Genomic DNA, 15,732 nt, shown 5'->3' with positions numbered 1-15,732 from the left:
AAGGCTGTTCTAGTGGCAGTGAGGCTGGCCCAGCATATCCGTGTCAGTCACTGTCTTCTCATTTCTAAGTGTACTTTTGTGGCATGTAAGCAGCCGATGGTGACATTGGTGTTGATCCGTAGGACTTCTCCAGCCCAAGCCGAGAGAAGGCACGGGGAGGGTCCCAAGAGGGCTCGAGGTATTTGAAGGAACTCTCCCCCCAACCCCTTCTGGCAAACCGCACCTTTTACTGTTGCTTTTTGTTTTGTTTCGCAAAACAGGGGAATAGTGACTTGAGGACTCTGCTTTCTGCCTTGTGCCAAAGAACCACAGTATGCTGCTTTTATTTTATTTTGATTTTGGGGGGATAAGACTTACTATGAGGACAGATACTGCAGCTTTTTTTTTTTTTTTAAAGAACCATTTCCTTTTCTTTTAAATATCCTTGTAGTCATTAAACACACTGGTGTTCATTCTTGCTGCAAAAGAAGGCCATTGTGCTTCCTGACCCCGAAAGCAAGGTGGGTGGCTTTGTTTTATAATTACATTTTCTGCCTTCAGCTTCATATTTCTTTTGCTCTGTTATTTCCTAAGTGGTGTGCCAAAGTGATCAAAGAGTGAGGAATAGAGTCATAAATGGAGTGATTTTGAAATTGTTGTTGCTGTATCCAGGGCACGTGTTCTTCTAAACTTTGGCTTTGAGAGGCTTCGGCAGTATTTTTCACAAGTGTGTTTGTGCGCGTGTGTGTTGCATGTTCCATCACATCACGTTTGGATTTTGGAGTCTGTCATTGTTTAAAACAACCCCTGGGAAGCGTGCCTCCTTCCCTGGATCGCCTCTACCACACACACGTGTGCACTCTCGGGTTCTGATGTACACAGGGGCTGCTCACCAGGGCTCTTTGATTTCAACTTCAAGAGAGCAGTTTTGTTCTTTGTATGCCATTTGCTAACTGTGGGCAAAACTTAGTGCCTGGTCTGTCTACTGTGTGTACAAAATGGTCTGGGTTCTAGAAAGAGCAACTGAAGGCTAGCAGTCATCCTTTAAGAAAAATTTATGTCCTGAGACTATCTGGGCGGCCATGTTTGTCTTTTTACAGTGTTTTCCATTTGCAGATATGAGGTGGTTTTTCTTTTTTTCTCTTGTTCAAATGATTTTTCTAATGTAGCTGAAGAACTTGGAAAGAAAGTGATCTCAGGCTGGGAGTAAACACTCTTCCTTCATCCTGGTTGTTACTGATGAATCATATGTTTTGCCTTTTACTGCAAGAGACATAAGACTGGACAGAGAAAAGGGTTCAGATTATAGCCCTCCAAATTTCAGAGCATTTTACTTAAGGGAATTTATGCCCAAGTGTGGGAATCAGGAAAGCATATTAATTTTAATTCTGCTATAAAGTGACAGTTCAATTTTATAAGTAATTTCTGTCTAGGACAATTTAAATAATATTTCAAAGACTGTAATAGCCTTCAAGTTAGAAATCTGTTTTATTAGATTATGAAGTAAACCTCTGCTAAGATAGATATTTTGAATGCATCAAAGTGTGTTTTGTAATTCTTATTCAAAAGAGCGGGAGATTGCCTTAAATATGATAACTGATGACATATGTCTTGGTCAGTGGTGAGCTAGCTAGTGAGCACAGGGATTTTACAGCCCTACTGAAGTGTTCAAAGCTGAAAGTAAAGAGTAGAGCCCCAATCCTCTCACCTAGGGAGTCCGTCTTTGAAAAGAGGAGTAAACGAACCAAGCTAGAGGCAGGAAATGGTCCCCTCACATGACCAAGTGCTTACCAAGCAGGAAGGTATGGGGGTGCAGAGGACAGACCCTAGAACCACTTGCTTGGGTCTGATTTCACTCTCTTGCGCACTCCCTGTGTGGCCTTAGACAAGTTGCTTAACCTCCGTGTGTTTAGTTTCTTCATCTGTAAAATGGGACTAATGAGAGTAACTCCCTCCTAGTGTTTTTTGAAGGGTTAGAAGAGTTAGTTTATATGAAATACATAAAAAAAGATCCTGAATGCTACTTTAACCCTAGGAAGACTAAGTTATCCATCACCTAGCACGTGCTGGCACAGGGAGACGTCACTGAATATTTGTCAGGTGAGTGCGCTCTCTTATTTCACAGACTGCCCTGGCTGCTCAGGTATGACCCAGGGGCAGTAACTAAGTCAATATCAGCACCAGGTGTGCGCTTGGCTTCACTGAGAATGGACAGCACTCCAGGAAGAGGTGTGTCTAACTGCTTGTTTAGTTTTGTATGGGTTTGTATATAGTCTCTCAATTAGCAATTGAGGTATAAAGTTTCCGAGGAAAGAAGGAGCTCAAATTTGGGGAGAAGGGTCCCAATATTCAGTGCAGTGCTTTGTATAGAAGTAACAGATAACCAATAAGATAATCTAATTTAGGAACACATATCAAAGCACCCTTATCATTTGTTAATCAATAAACTGTAGTTACAGACACTGTGCTAAACTCTTTGATACATGATCTCATGTCATCCTCACACTGACCTTCAAATAGGTAATTATCATAATTCATCTTTTACAGGTAAGAAATATGAAGCTCAGAGAAGTCAAGTGACTTTCCCAAGGTCACACAGCTAGTAAATGACAGATCTGGAAGCTTAACCCTGGTCTCTGGGAATGTAAAATTTATGCGGTTAATCAACCTCTGTTCTCCACTACCTTCCAATCTGTTTGGTTTTATAGAGCTCCTCATCAATGTGGTTATTTATGATTTATGGTGTAAACCATCATGAAAATGGAAATAATGAAGGCTGGGACCTAGACCTGTTAAGTCTTGAGTCATCAGCATCGTGTACAGTGATTTGAATGCCTGCCAGACTCAGGGGAGCGAGACACAGGCCTGCCTTCCAGGGCCTTGCCTACCTCAGTTCCTCCCACCGCTACAAGTGGATGTTTGAAAAGAGCCAAGGGAGAGGTCAGGATTACTTTTTCCCCCTGTTGGAAAATCATTATTAAGCTGAATTTACCTGAAGTATTAAAACAACAGGTGAATGGAATTGCATGTGTGTGTGTGTGTGTTCAGTGGCTTCAGTCGTGCCCAACTCTTTGCAACCCTATTGACTGTAGCCTGCCAGGCTTCTGGCGGGTGATTAAAGACTTAAAAAGCAGAACTCAGACAAGTGGGTGGCAGAGCACTTTTTCCTTTTCACCAAGAGTTCTTCACGGACTTTAAAGATGGTCATTCTCCTGAGCCAGTTGATAGGTTTCCTGACCATTTCAGGGGGTAAAGAGCAAACTGAGACATTAAGGAAAGCCTTGATCCATATACAAGGTCACTTAATGGCAGGCAAAGGTGGTGCAGGCGTAGTCTGCTCTAACTACATGACTACATGATGGCACCTTTAAACACATGTGTGCAGAACCCCAAAAGAGGTCATCCAAGAGCCCATAAGAGAGAGATACTGTAGGGAATAGTCAACACCCCTTAGTAAAAAATACATCCAAATCTAGATTTCAAAAATGGATGATGAAAAGACGAAAGCTGATAAGCAGTATACTTTTCTTGAGAAGAAAAGACTCAGTCTTGGGTTGGTGAGATTCTACCACCACCAAAACAATTAGAATTCAACTTTGACTTGTGACTTTACTGCTGGAAGAAGGGGAGGGAAAGGGGGAGGAAATGAGGTACCTCCAAGGGGGTCATGACTCCACAGAGCTCCAGCTCCCTGCCTTAATGGAGAGGCTTGCAGCCTCACCAGTCCGGATTTGCTGCTGGGGATGTAAGACCAAGCACTGATGGTGGTGCTGGGCAAAGTTCTGGGTTGACCAGTCCTCTGAGCACTCAACTCACCGTTCTATCTTGGGCATCTCCTTTTTGAAAGATAAAAGTAATCAGAATATTAACTCACATTTATAGAGTTTTAGGAATACAGACTGTATTTAGAATTCATTTTGAGCTCTTCGCCATGAAGTCTGAATAAAATTAAAAAAAAAAAATAGATGAGTACCACATTGTGCCTTGCTGAATATTTGATAAGAACAAGAGAAAACTACAAAAGCAACATCAGTTGCTGAATTTAACCCCACTGACATAAAGAGGTAGCACTATGGACATCAGAACTAAAGTTGAAAATCTCTGGAAAGAAAGAATTGATGATACTCAAGCCATTTGGCAGCAGATATAATTTTAAGCCATCAAAACTTTTAAGGACCTTGAGTCATTTTCTTCAAATTTGACTTGCCTTTCTTTCTGCATCTGTGAATTTGCCATGTTAAAGTTTATTGCTATAACCAGTTTTGAATGATAGTGCATCTTTTTTGAAAAGGTCTGAGTACTTTTTGATTATTTGATGGAAAGGATATACACTTTTCCTTCTTATGTATCTTTCAAACCAACCGCTCTGATATAAATAAAATCTTGAAAAAATGTATGCACCCTTTTAAAGCTAAGAGCACACTTTCTGCTCCCTGAAAATTATGTGATTGCTGAAAGCATGTTATGAATGGAATGGTTCTCAGCTCTAGATTAGTCAGCTAGCCAGCAGATCAGATCTTATTCCTACAGTTCCGGAATCAAGAAATGAATGCAATGATCAGCAATGCCAAAATGCAAACCTCAAGGCAACAAAGCAGTGAGCCCCCGGGCAGGCTGTGAGGACAGGAAGCCACTGGAATCTGGTTGCTAGGAGACACTCGTCTTTCTTTTGCTGGCGGCAGGAAGATGTCCTTGAGCGTGGTTTCCCCTGTGGTTGGCTTTGGACAAGCCGTGAATCAGTGTGTCCTCGCTAGCGCCACCCTCCCAGTGTGATTGACCAGCCCATGGTTGCAGGTGACATGGAGGGGCAACGATGGGCTCTGTTACCTCAGCAAGTTTCTCACACATGCCCTGCCTTTCTGACAGACTCTTGAAATCAAGAACTATTTTATATGTCTATTCTGGGTTATGAGGATATGGCAAAGGTAGATCCCTGTATGATGCTTACATCTGTAAGAATTTTGCAACATGATATTACAAGAAACAGGAGACTTCCCTGGCAGTCCAGTGGTCAAGATTCTGCTTCCACTGCAGAGGTTGTGGGTTCGATCCTTGGTCAGGAAACTAAGACCCCACATGCCATGCTGTGCAGTGAGGTCAAAACAAAACCAATAAATAAATACATAAATCTTATGCAAATAAATAAAATTACAGGAAACATCCTACAAGTGCTGCAGGGAAAAAGAGGGATAGGGTAATTAGTTAATAGGAATAGAAAGAGATGTCCTGGGAGAGAGAACTGGGGCTGGGGGGCTTGCTTAAGGAAGGATGACTCTGACAGGAGAATGACATCGACCTGGGAGAGCTCTCTTGAGGGCAGGTGGGGTGGAGGACAGTGAACCTGGTCTTTCTCGCTCGCAGAAATATCCCTAGTGCCTAGGTAGTGATTGGTAGAAGGTGCAGCCTCAGTGCTCAAGGGTGCTGAAAAATTAGAGTGCTACTGGGAGATTCTGAGCCTGGTAGAGAAGAAAGTTTTGTGGTTTATAAGTGCTCTTCTTTTTTAAAAAAATTATTTATTTTAATTGGAGGATAATTGCTTTACAATATTGTGATGGTTTTTGCCATACATCAATATGAATCACACAGGTATACATGTGTCCCCCTACATCCTGAACCCCTATCCCTACATCCCTATATCCCTCCCCACCTTATCCCTCCAGGTTGTCACAGAACACTGGCTTTGGGTGCCCTGCTTCATACATCAAACTCACACTGGTTATCTATTTTACATATGGTAATGTATATGTTTCAATGCTATTCTCTCAAATCATCCTACTCGCCCCTTCTCCCACTGAGTACGAAAGTCTGTTCTTTACGTCTGTGTCTCCTTTGCTGCCCTGCATGTAGAATCATCAGTACCATCTTTCTAGATTCCATACAAGTGCTCTTTCAAATGCATTATTTCTCAAATACATGCAGTTTATTTATATGCCAATTACAACTCAGTGAAGCTATTGAAAATACATGATCTCATTAGCTATTTGGTACTTGGTGCAGGGTACCTGCTCATTATTTCATTTCACAGAGGAAGAACCAGAAGGACCCAGAGAGGCTCACGGCTTGCCCGAGTTTAGATGTTTCAGAAGCCAAGACTTCTGGGTCTTCTGTCTCCACACACCTCGTTTGCTCCCTTCTGGGAGCAGCTCTCTGCTGAGGGGCTTGGGACAAGGCCAGCCTCTTGTGGAGGAGGCCAGCCAGGAGGTGGTGACAAATGGCTGTTTATGAGGTGACTGTGGTGCTGGCTCCGGGGACTGAAGAGGAAGACAGGAGAGCAGGGTTCTCTCTCTCTCTCTCGCCCTGTGCTTTGCTCGCTTTGCCTCTCCTCCCCATTCTCCCTCAATCGCTGCCAGGGTCTGGACCTCTGAGGACATTCCTTGCTAAGCATCACATGTGTGGACTCCGTGACTGCCACAGTGGCCACAGGGCCAGCTTTGGGACAATACTGTACTGTCCAGAGAGGAAAGGGCAACCTCCCCCTCCCCAGTTTTACTGAGATAGAATCGACATATAACATTGTCTAAATTCAAATTATGCAATATAATGCAAATTGCGTGTTTGAAAATTTGCATATTGCAAAACGATTACCAAAAAAGGATTAATTAACATTCATCACCTCATATAATTACAATTTGCTTCCCTTGTGATGAGAACTTTTAAGATCTACTCTCTTAGCAATGTCTGAATATACAACACTGCATTGTTAACTATAGTCACCATGCTGTATGTTGCATCCCTAGAGCTTATGGATCTTACAACTACAAGTAACTGTAACTTTTGACCATTTTCACCCAGTCCCCTCACCCTCTGCCCCTGTCTCTGGCAAGTGCAAATCTGATCTCTGTTTTGAGTTTGTTATTTTTTAGATTCCACATATAAGTGAGATCACACAGTATTGTCTTTCTCTGACTTATTTCACAGAGCATAATGCCCTCAAGAGCAACACCTTTTGGATCTGAAACATGATATCTGCAGCACCTCTTGAAGAGGTCTGATATAAAAGAGAATATGAAGAATGAGATTTGGAGCCCGTCAAATATTACTCATATTTGGACTGCACTTGTGACTGTTGCATTTAAAAAACCATCTTAATGGGCTTCCAGATCTGGTTTCAAAAATAGTCATGCAACTCTCACATGTGTGAATGAAAATCACCTAAATTTTGACTCGAAAATTAAATGGCCTCACAAATATAAGCAATTAGACCATGTGAGAGAGGCCATATAGTCCCAGGGGCTTTGGAAGCAGATGACTGAAGGTGGAATCCGCATTCTACCATTTATTGAATACTAGGTGTTACTTAACCTCTTTGAGTCTCAGTTTCCTACTTAACAGGTTTGTGTGCCAATTAAATAGCAAACTGAATATAAGAAATTGTTTGCAGCTCCAGTGATCACCTTCTGGCTAGTCACCACCATCACCTCCATCATCAGCTCATTATCTTCATCAGCTGCATTACCAAAAATAGTCTGTCCTAGCCCGTGGCACTAGAGAAAAGCAGACTTGCTTCCTTTAGCATCTGGAGTCTCCCAAGGCTGAAGGTTATATTCCTAATGCTACAGCTTCAATGATTTTTACTTATACCTCCTTTGGCAGTCTTTTTCTCCCCTACCAATTTGCTCATCTAGAGCTGTTCCACTTGAAGGGCTTCTCAGTACACATTTGTTGAGTAAATGTATGAAATGAATCGCATCACATCCAGTGAGGATTCTTCCTTTGTGAAGGGTTGTGGTGGTGGTTGGTGAATAGTGTTGATAAACAGGAGTGACTTGGGACAAGGGTTTCTGTGGGGTCAGGTGCTGGGTTCTCAACCCAGTCATTCAGAAATTCCTTTTCATTAAACTGCAAAGCAACCAACTGGAAAATAAAAATTTAGCCAACTAGTTCTTTTATGGAAAACATCCAGGTTAGCAAGCTTTTTTCCCCACTCTGATGTCCTCTCATCAGCCTCTGCAGTGGCGTGGCTAGATTGAGTCACTGTCCCAACGACAGCCTTACCTGAGGCTCCTGTGATGCTGCCCCCAGTTCAGTGTACTTTTCAGCCCCAAAGCGCTCAGGCAGCTGCTCTAGAAAGAGCAGGCTTGACCATCTCCAGCTCCTTCACCAAGCCTCAATGACCTGTTCTCATAGTCATTTTGCTGCTGAAGCCCAGTTTGCATCAGAGTACAGATAAGGGGTAGAATAGCAATATTAACCACCTGAATAAAAGGCAAATGGGAACAGGATTAAAAAAGAAAAAAAAAGCCAGCAAGGAGCTTAAGAAATCAGCCCGAGTGAAAGGCAGTTTGGGGCCAGTAAGACATATCTTCCCGAGAGGTATTATACCAATACCTGGAAACAAGAGGTCTCTTCTTAACAACAGAGTCAAACAGACATATACCCAACCTTTAGTTTTTTAGTCATACTTCAAAGTAAAAAAAAATTTTTTTTTAAGTATTAGGCCTGTATTTTCCTTTATTAGCAGAAGCACTTCTTCATATTCTCCCAAGAATGCTAGTGGCTAATAGTGACCTTGAACAGGTTCTAGGATCCTGGCAAACTCACTTAACTCTGGCTGCTCTATCCCCAGGAGCTCAGACTGACAGTCTTGAGTCATCTCAGCTGGGGATCTGGCTTTACATTTCTTTTCATAAATTCAGCCCGTGGGTCTCATCCTAAAGTAACATCAGATCTGTATCCAAGAAACACTTTTCTTTTAGATTCATTTACCTATCCACCAATCCAGTTCTTAAATATTTTCACACAGTCTATATATTCCAAAAGATGCCTTGTCTGTCTTCTTGATTACTGTATCTCTAAAACTTAGCCTATGTCTGGAATAGCATAATCACTGAAAGAATATTTGTTCAGTAAATAATCAAACGATTATCAAATGCCCACTATGTATTGAAACTGGAAGTTTATCGATATGATAAAACACAGTTCCTGACCTCTTGGTATTCACAATTCTTTTTCAGCCTGGTTTTGTACCTCATCAGAAAAATAGATTTCAAGGCTGCTAATGTTCTTTTTATATTCAATTGACTGGCCGTTTCAATAATTGACTGCATAGTGCATTAAAACAGATGCAAAATTCCCTTCAGAGACAAATGAGGGGAAAAAAAAAATCAGCTTCACATCAGACAGATTCTCATCATTTCTCCCTAAAGTGCACAGCACCTAGTCCCTAATGGCTGTAGGAGATTTTGGAGACACTGATCTAATGACCGCACCATTTCCTACAGGTCTTGTTAGTTCCTAAAACCATATGTAAGAAGTTATTGTATTTGGCTTTCTTAAGCCGTATTTTAAAAGCAAGGCATTTAATTAGTGCTTGTTACGATGTTGCGAGCGCTCTGACCACTTCTGTCACCCCTGCTGTTTCTTCTTGGTCAGCATATTTTCTGGAAGTGTTGTTTCCAGGAAAGTGCACGAGATGCTTCTCTATTTGGAAGCTGTGTGTGTCCACATGAAGCCGGTTTGGAATGGAGACCCAGGACCTTGTCAGACTGGCCGTGCAGGAAGGGCATCTGTGTTCCCAGCAGCTTCTTTGAAAGACCTCTGGTTTTGACATATTTATTGAGAAAGCTGAGACCTCAAAATGGGTTTAGGAGCCCTAGAGAAGAAGGTCACAAAAGGGAAATGTATTTGAAATATTAAATCTAAACATGTTTGTAAGCATTTCATAACAGGGGAGTTTGCTTGAAAGGATATAATTTTCAGTTACTCTAAGAGATGCTAGGAAAACTGCAAAACAGTTCATGGCACTGAAAAATCCACCGATACTAAAATAATAAATATGTTGAATATGGTTCTATTAAATTTGCAAATACTTAATACCATGCATTTAATTCAATTAATTAAATTTAAAATTCAAGCTGGTTTTAAACAGTCAGACAATTTTACTGAGTTTTCCCCAGAATCCTTTATCCACATTCAGATTAGAAGGGCTTGATATCTGTGGTTTATGAATCACAAATGCATGCCAAATCCAGTTTTAAAAAATATTACAGGACAATACAATATGGAATATGTGGATAAGAAGAAATACTTGTGTCTAGATAGATTAAGGAATGTTATATAACCTACTAAGAGAATTTACTTATATCCCCTTTCCCACATCCCAAACATATATTTAAAGTTTCATGCTGGTTATTGCTTTAAGTGATAATTTAAAAAATTTTCAACTCTCTTTGAAATGTGCTCTTTTAAGGTAGTCCTTAATTAAAGAGGAAGTCCAATGAATGTAATATACACTTAGCCAAATTATCAAATCTCCATATTCCCTAAGAAATTTCTGTTGGAATCCCTTTTGCCTCCATGACTGAAACCTTTAAATATAGGAAAGGCCTCAGTGAAGGATTAGCATTTGGCACCGGGTGTAAACATTTCCTGTTGGGCCCTCAACCACTAATAAGCTTCTTGTTTGGCAAAGAGGGGGCAGGAAAGGTGGGAGGGAAGGAAGACAGGGGAGAAGTTGGCCAACTCCACATCTGAAATCTTGATCATGGTTTTTGCTTTGCACCGATGATCGGTGGTATTGGTGTCTATCCGTGTATCTTCTCCTGTTTGGATGGAGAGGACCCAAGACCATCTGCAGTCATGACGGGTATTAGAACAACCTCGCCAGCCCTCTGGCTGCGTCCCTGCCCCTGAAGTGGTCGTTGGCTACTCCTGACTCCCTTTGAACGTATTACCGTGATTCACCAGTTTCTTGATGTGAGCGAGAGTCAAGTCCTGGCTTCGGTCTAGTTGGAAACAAGATTTATGAAATGAGGAGGGGTATCCCCTTTGCTGGAAGAGTGGCTGTTTTCGTCGGCATAGGGTTTAATGATACAGCAGTTTCCTCTGCACCCTGTGTAACTCACTCTTTGAACACAGAGAGAAATAGTGCGTCAGAAAATTATTCTCATGGTGTTGCCATGTTTACTGTTTCCTGTTGTCTTTGCCTGAAAGTGTTTTAACAAAAATGAGGGTTGAGCAAAGAAACATTTGAGCCAGGGGATGAAAGGAGTTGTTATTATGTTTCCTTTCCAGGTTAATGTGGTGGCCTTTGATTTAAGCACCATAGACTTAAGACAGGATATGACACCAATTAAAAACATGAAACTTAATTTTTGGACTAAACGATTACATACTCTTTCTTCTGATATCTTGTTGATGGTTACTGACATGACATTTATTTCTCAACCACAATCCTAAATTTATTGGATTGGATTGATTTAAGGTACATAGGGCAACTGACAGTAGTGCACGTAAAAGTCTAGACACATCTCCGAAACTGTAAAGTAGCTCTTATAGAGGGAACATGCTCTTCCCGGTGACTGTCAACACAAGGTCAAGAACACAGGCAAGCTGGCTCCGTAAGCCCCAGACCCACTCCTCTTGGATGGAGGCAGATTTAAATTTAAGATCTAAATATCAGAACAAAATAATTGATTTTACCTTCTAAAGTACAGCAGGGGAAAAATTAACTAATAACTTCTCTTTAGTTTTAAATTTAAACTGCGTTTTTTGCAAGAGCTTTTGTATTATTGAAAACCAACTGTAAATAGTAATCATAATACACTACATGATGAATTGTTAAAGATATGAAAAGTAGTGTGCTGTATCTGGGTGACAATATGTTTAAATAATAAAACTGAATATTCATAGTTAATTCAATGCAAAAAAGAATGAAAGTGAAGGCATGCAAATTAACAAGCCAGGTCAACGTCCTCATCTTTTCACTTAGGTACCTTGTTTCACTCTAACTAATGATCCCACAAAAAAAGTATTAGTGGTTTCAGTTCAGCCCCTGGTGGTCTATGTCACATATTACATAACCTGCTGGTGGGTCCTCCAGGGCTATATTCTATTGATAGACAGTAGCCTTGTATAATTCTGTCTGTGTGTGTGTGTGTGACATACTATTATACACTTGAAAATACTGGAAATATATATTAAAAGGAGTCGAGTTAAATTTTGTAAGACCTTTCAATGAGTTAAAAAAATTCAAACCTACAACTCTACACTAAGTGCTCAAGTTATTATGTTTAAAAGAAAAAAGCTACTCGTAACTTTGCCTCCTTATGGAAAATTACCAAACACACTGCAGTTTTTTTAACCACAAAAATCCCTATTTCCCCTGTGTGGTTAGCTCCTCACTGTGTCTCCAAGGAGTCTAGGGAATTCTGAAGCATTGCAGAAAAATGAGAATTTCCACACTTAAATGCAGCCAAAGCAGCATTTTTAATGATTAAAAATAAGAGCAGAAGTGGAAGAGGAAGGGACCCTGGGTCCTTGTTTTGTTTTTTGCTCCTCTCAAAAATAAGAGTGTGGGGTCTTCCAGGTGAGAGTCAAATGTGGGCCTGTTTTTAATTTTTACAGGACATTTTTTTTTTTAAAAAAAGGAAAAAAGCTCCCTTAAATCTCCTCACTGTCATTTGCACGTCATGAATGCTAAAATGAAAGGAGGCATCAAGGCCAGATTCACCATTACAGCTTTTGTGAGCTGTCAGAAGCAGTTCTCAGGATCTAGGCTTTTATTTCAGTTTGATAAATAAGTGCGCATTTTTGACGAGTTCTTTCCATCGTTCAGTTGAATGTACACAGCAGATGCTTCCAGCATGACATCCACCCACCCTCACACACAGGTTTTATATAGTTAAAGAAGATCAATATCTTTAGCCCCTTAGTATTAACATTTTAAAAAGCTCAATATTTGGATCAGAGAGTAGAATACTTCCATAGACAATTCTCGTGGGCACAATGTGTTAACTGTTTTCTATGCCACCATTTCATTGTGTGCGAGCAAACAGCAAAATGGTGGTTCCAGCATTTTGTTGTATGAGGGCTTCTTTGCAGACAGCCTCCCATCTCGGATCGCAGAACCAGTTCGTGTAAGAGAGAAAAGCCAGATTTCCCATGCTCAGGCACGGATGCAATAAAGCATACACAGATCTTCCTCTACTTACTGCTCTGCAGATGCTCAAACAAAATTTTAGATACATACGGTACAAAGAGAGTAAATCCTGGTTACAATTTTAAAAATGTAACAGAAAGGATATTTCAGTTAAACACGTAACTCCATGGTGTTGGTAAATGCAGATATTATGAATAGACTAATGTTGCAGTTAGTAATCTACCTTGAGAAAAGATCCAAGACAGTGTGAGCATAGAGCATGTGAATGTTTTACTTGTGAATAAATGATCTTTCCAGATCAAGGTTGAGGTCATTGGCAAGCAAGTTTAGGTGAGCTCATTCCACAGTTATTTGCACATGCAAATCAGGTTTCTAAATTTTTCTTACCTTTTTCTGCCTTTTGTTCATGAAAAGATCTTTGATTAATTTCTTAAAATAAAAATAGTCAAATAATTGAACAATATAATAATTAAGCCTTGCTTCTAGTATTCATTATGAACTAGCTCCTAAATAGAACCAAAGGTAAGATAGATTTTGACTTACCTTTTACTGGACCTCAAATCAAAGAGAGATAAATTTGACTGAGAGAAGAATTTGACATTGCTCTGTATTGCCTACAGCTGAATCACCACTCTCTTTTGTCTGAAGGAAAACATTTTCTTCTCAATGAGGTGTATATTTTTAAGACTGAGAAAAACAGGGGTATACCATATATTTTTTTTTTTTTGCCATTTGACTGAAATTTCCAAACATTTGAGATTATAAAAACAATGGTGCTACATAAAATAGACCTGCAGCAACACTGTTTATGGCACACACAACAGTATTATTTCTCTGTTTGGTGTGGAGAAATTGTAAATAGGAGTGTGTAAAGCTATTAAATCTAGTAGCAAGAGGACTCTTACGGCAAGGTTTATTATACCAATGTCTGAAAAAAGCCTTACTTTTTTATATCTGTGGGTGTTAAATTTTCGTGTTTGCAACAGTATTTTAACTCCGGAGCTATTTATCTGGGAGCATCTTCGAGAAAAAGGAAATGGACAGATGTCCATAAACAAAGGGCTCCACCTGGTGGTAAAGGGAAGGTATGAAATGTTGATGAGAACTAACGCTGTAAAGGGCAAACAGATGGAAAGGCAGCATCTACATGAGGGGTGTGTGTGTGTGTGTATGTGTGGCAATAAATATATTTATTTATTGCAGAACAATAACACAGCCCCCCAAATTTGGATTTCAATGTTGATATAGCTTTACAGTTAATATTTTATTATTTCTTTCAAATTCAATCCTTCCAACATATTTACAAGTTCTTTTATTCCAAATGCATCCATCAGAACATACATAATGTGTGACCCTGACAGACAGGCAGCAGAATAGAAGGCAAACTATCCATATCACCCGATCATCTTACTTTTAAGTACAATACCAACCAGTAGACAAATTTAAACAAAGAAAGCATTTGTTCCAACCCAAGGGTGTTCCTTGGGTAACTTTGTGGCTCACCTCGTTAGGAAGGACTGGAGAGGATGTGGTACAGAATTCAATCGGGAGGAAAGGAGTAATTTCAAATCCATGATTAAAAAACAGAAAATTGCTCATTTTAAAATGGCATTTCTGGCTGAAATGTTGAAGAATTTGAATCTACATATTGTGACTCTTCCACCTTTTCAAACTCTAAAATTAGACGAGAAATTACACATACCAAATGCTATGCAAAATGTAAAATAGGCACACCATTTATGGCTCTCGACGTAAGGTGGAAATTAAATCTTCAGCCTCCAATAAAATTGTATTTCTGTAATAAAACTGCTGCACCTTGACACTGGACTACATTGAATTCCAAATTAAACACCCCATTTACTGTACTGTAACAAGAAAAAGAGTTCGCTGCACTGAACACTATTACAGATAGAAAAAGGTATTATATTTTGCCTTACCATCTGGGTGGAGTCCACCCCAAACAGGCTCTTTCCTCACCCCTTCTTTCTTAGAGTATAACATATTTTGACGAGGGGAAAATTGAAGGTTTGTCTTTCATTGCTAAAACGTCTGTTTCTTCCTTAATTATACAAACCTGCACAGGAGAGTAGGTCTAAAAAAGTCCATCAAGTACTCTACTTAGTACAAAATGTCCTGCATTTCACGGATAACTCAGCCCCGTAAGCAGAAACAGCCGGTGTGCTAAGGGCCGGGGACATTTCTTTATGCGTTATATACAATGGAGGTGTTCTCCCTGAGAACTTACACACACTGCCCCCTCCATAGCTACACCTGCAGTGTACACGTGTTGCTACAGAATCTATGAGGGTTTTAAACTTAGGATCTGTTCATACAGGTTATGTATTTAACTCACGCAGTGTTGATTTAGAAGAATTAGACTGGATATTGTTTTAAGATGCTGGTTGATTCCACACCCCCCGCCCCCAAGCCAGCACGGCCATCCGGCATTTCTGAAGGGTCTTTATGAGAAGTTAAAATCGACAGAGGTGAGAAGTAGAGAACGATGAATACTAATGTTGCTTCTTACCAACTAAGGAGCAGGCCAGCAGGAAGGGATGCTGTGTGTCGGTGTCTCGGCCATCCTCCCGCCGGCCCTGCGGAGCGCCCCCCTCTAGTGGACGGAAGGGGGAATTGCCTCTCCCGGCGGCCTTTCTCTTTTGCACATATACCTCCCCTCCCCCTCTCTCAAGAGATGGTGGATATTATTAACCTTCAAGCACGATACAGCGAGATGAATGTTAATCGTGAAGGGATTTCTAATCAAGTTTAATGGTGTAGGACAGAGAGAAGTTGTGTTAGCAGTTTCAATTCTGCTAGAAATGCTAATTGTTGCATTTCGTGTAATAGGTGAAGATCATATGAACGTGGTAACA

At 40.4% G+C, this 15,732-nt stretch overlaps 1 long non-coding RNA gene across 1 annotated transcript; it reads right to left on the bottom strand.

The window, feature by feature from the left end:
- Window positions 1–5,879: 5,879 nt before the first annotated feature.
- Window positions 5,880–15,457, bottom strand: LOC145541931 (uncharacterized). The gene is made up of 2 exons (XR_014079419.1): window positions 15,387–15,457; window positions 5,880–9,571 (listed from the first exon to the last, which is right to left on the bottom strand). It is a non-coding gene; the product is annotated as an uncharacterized LOC145541931 (long non-coding RNA).
- Window positions 15,458–15,732: the final 275 nt, after the last annotated feature.

Source organism: Giraffa tippelskirchi, chromosome 3 (genome assembly GCF_054371585.1).
Source record: "Giraffa tippelskirchi isolate mGirTip1 chromosome 3, T2T-mGirTip1v1.2.pri, whole genome shotgun sequence".
NCBI lineage: Eukaryota > Metazoa > Chordata > Mammalia > Artiodactyla > Giraffidae > Giraffa > Giraffa tippelskirchi.
The sequence above is the reverse complement of the archived record's forward strand: the minus strand, read 5'-3'. Positions and strand labels throughout refer to the sequence as shown.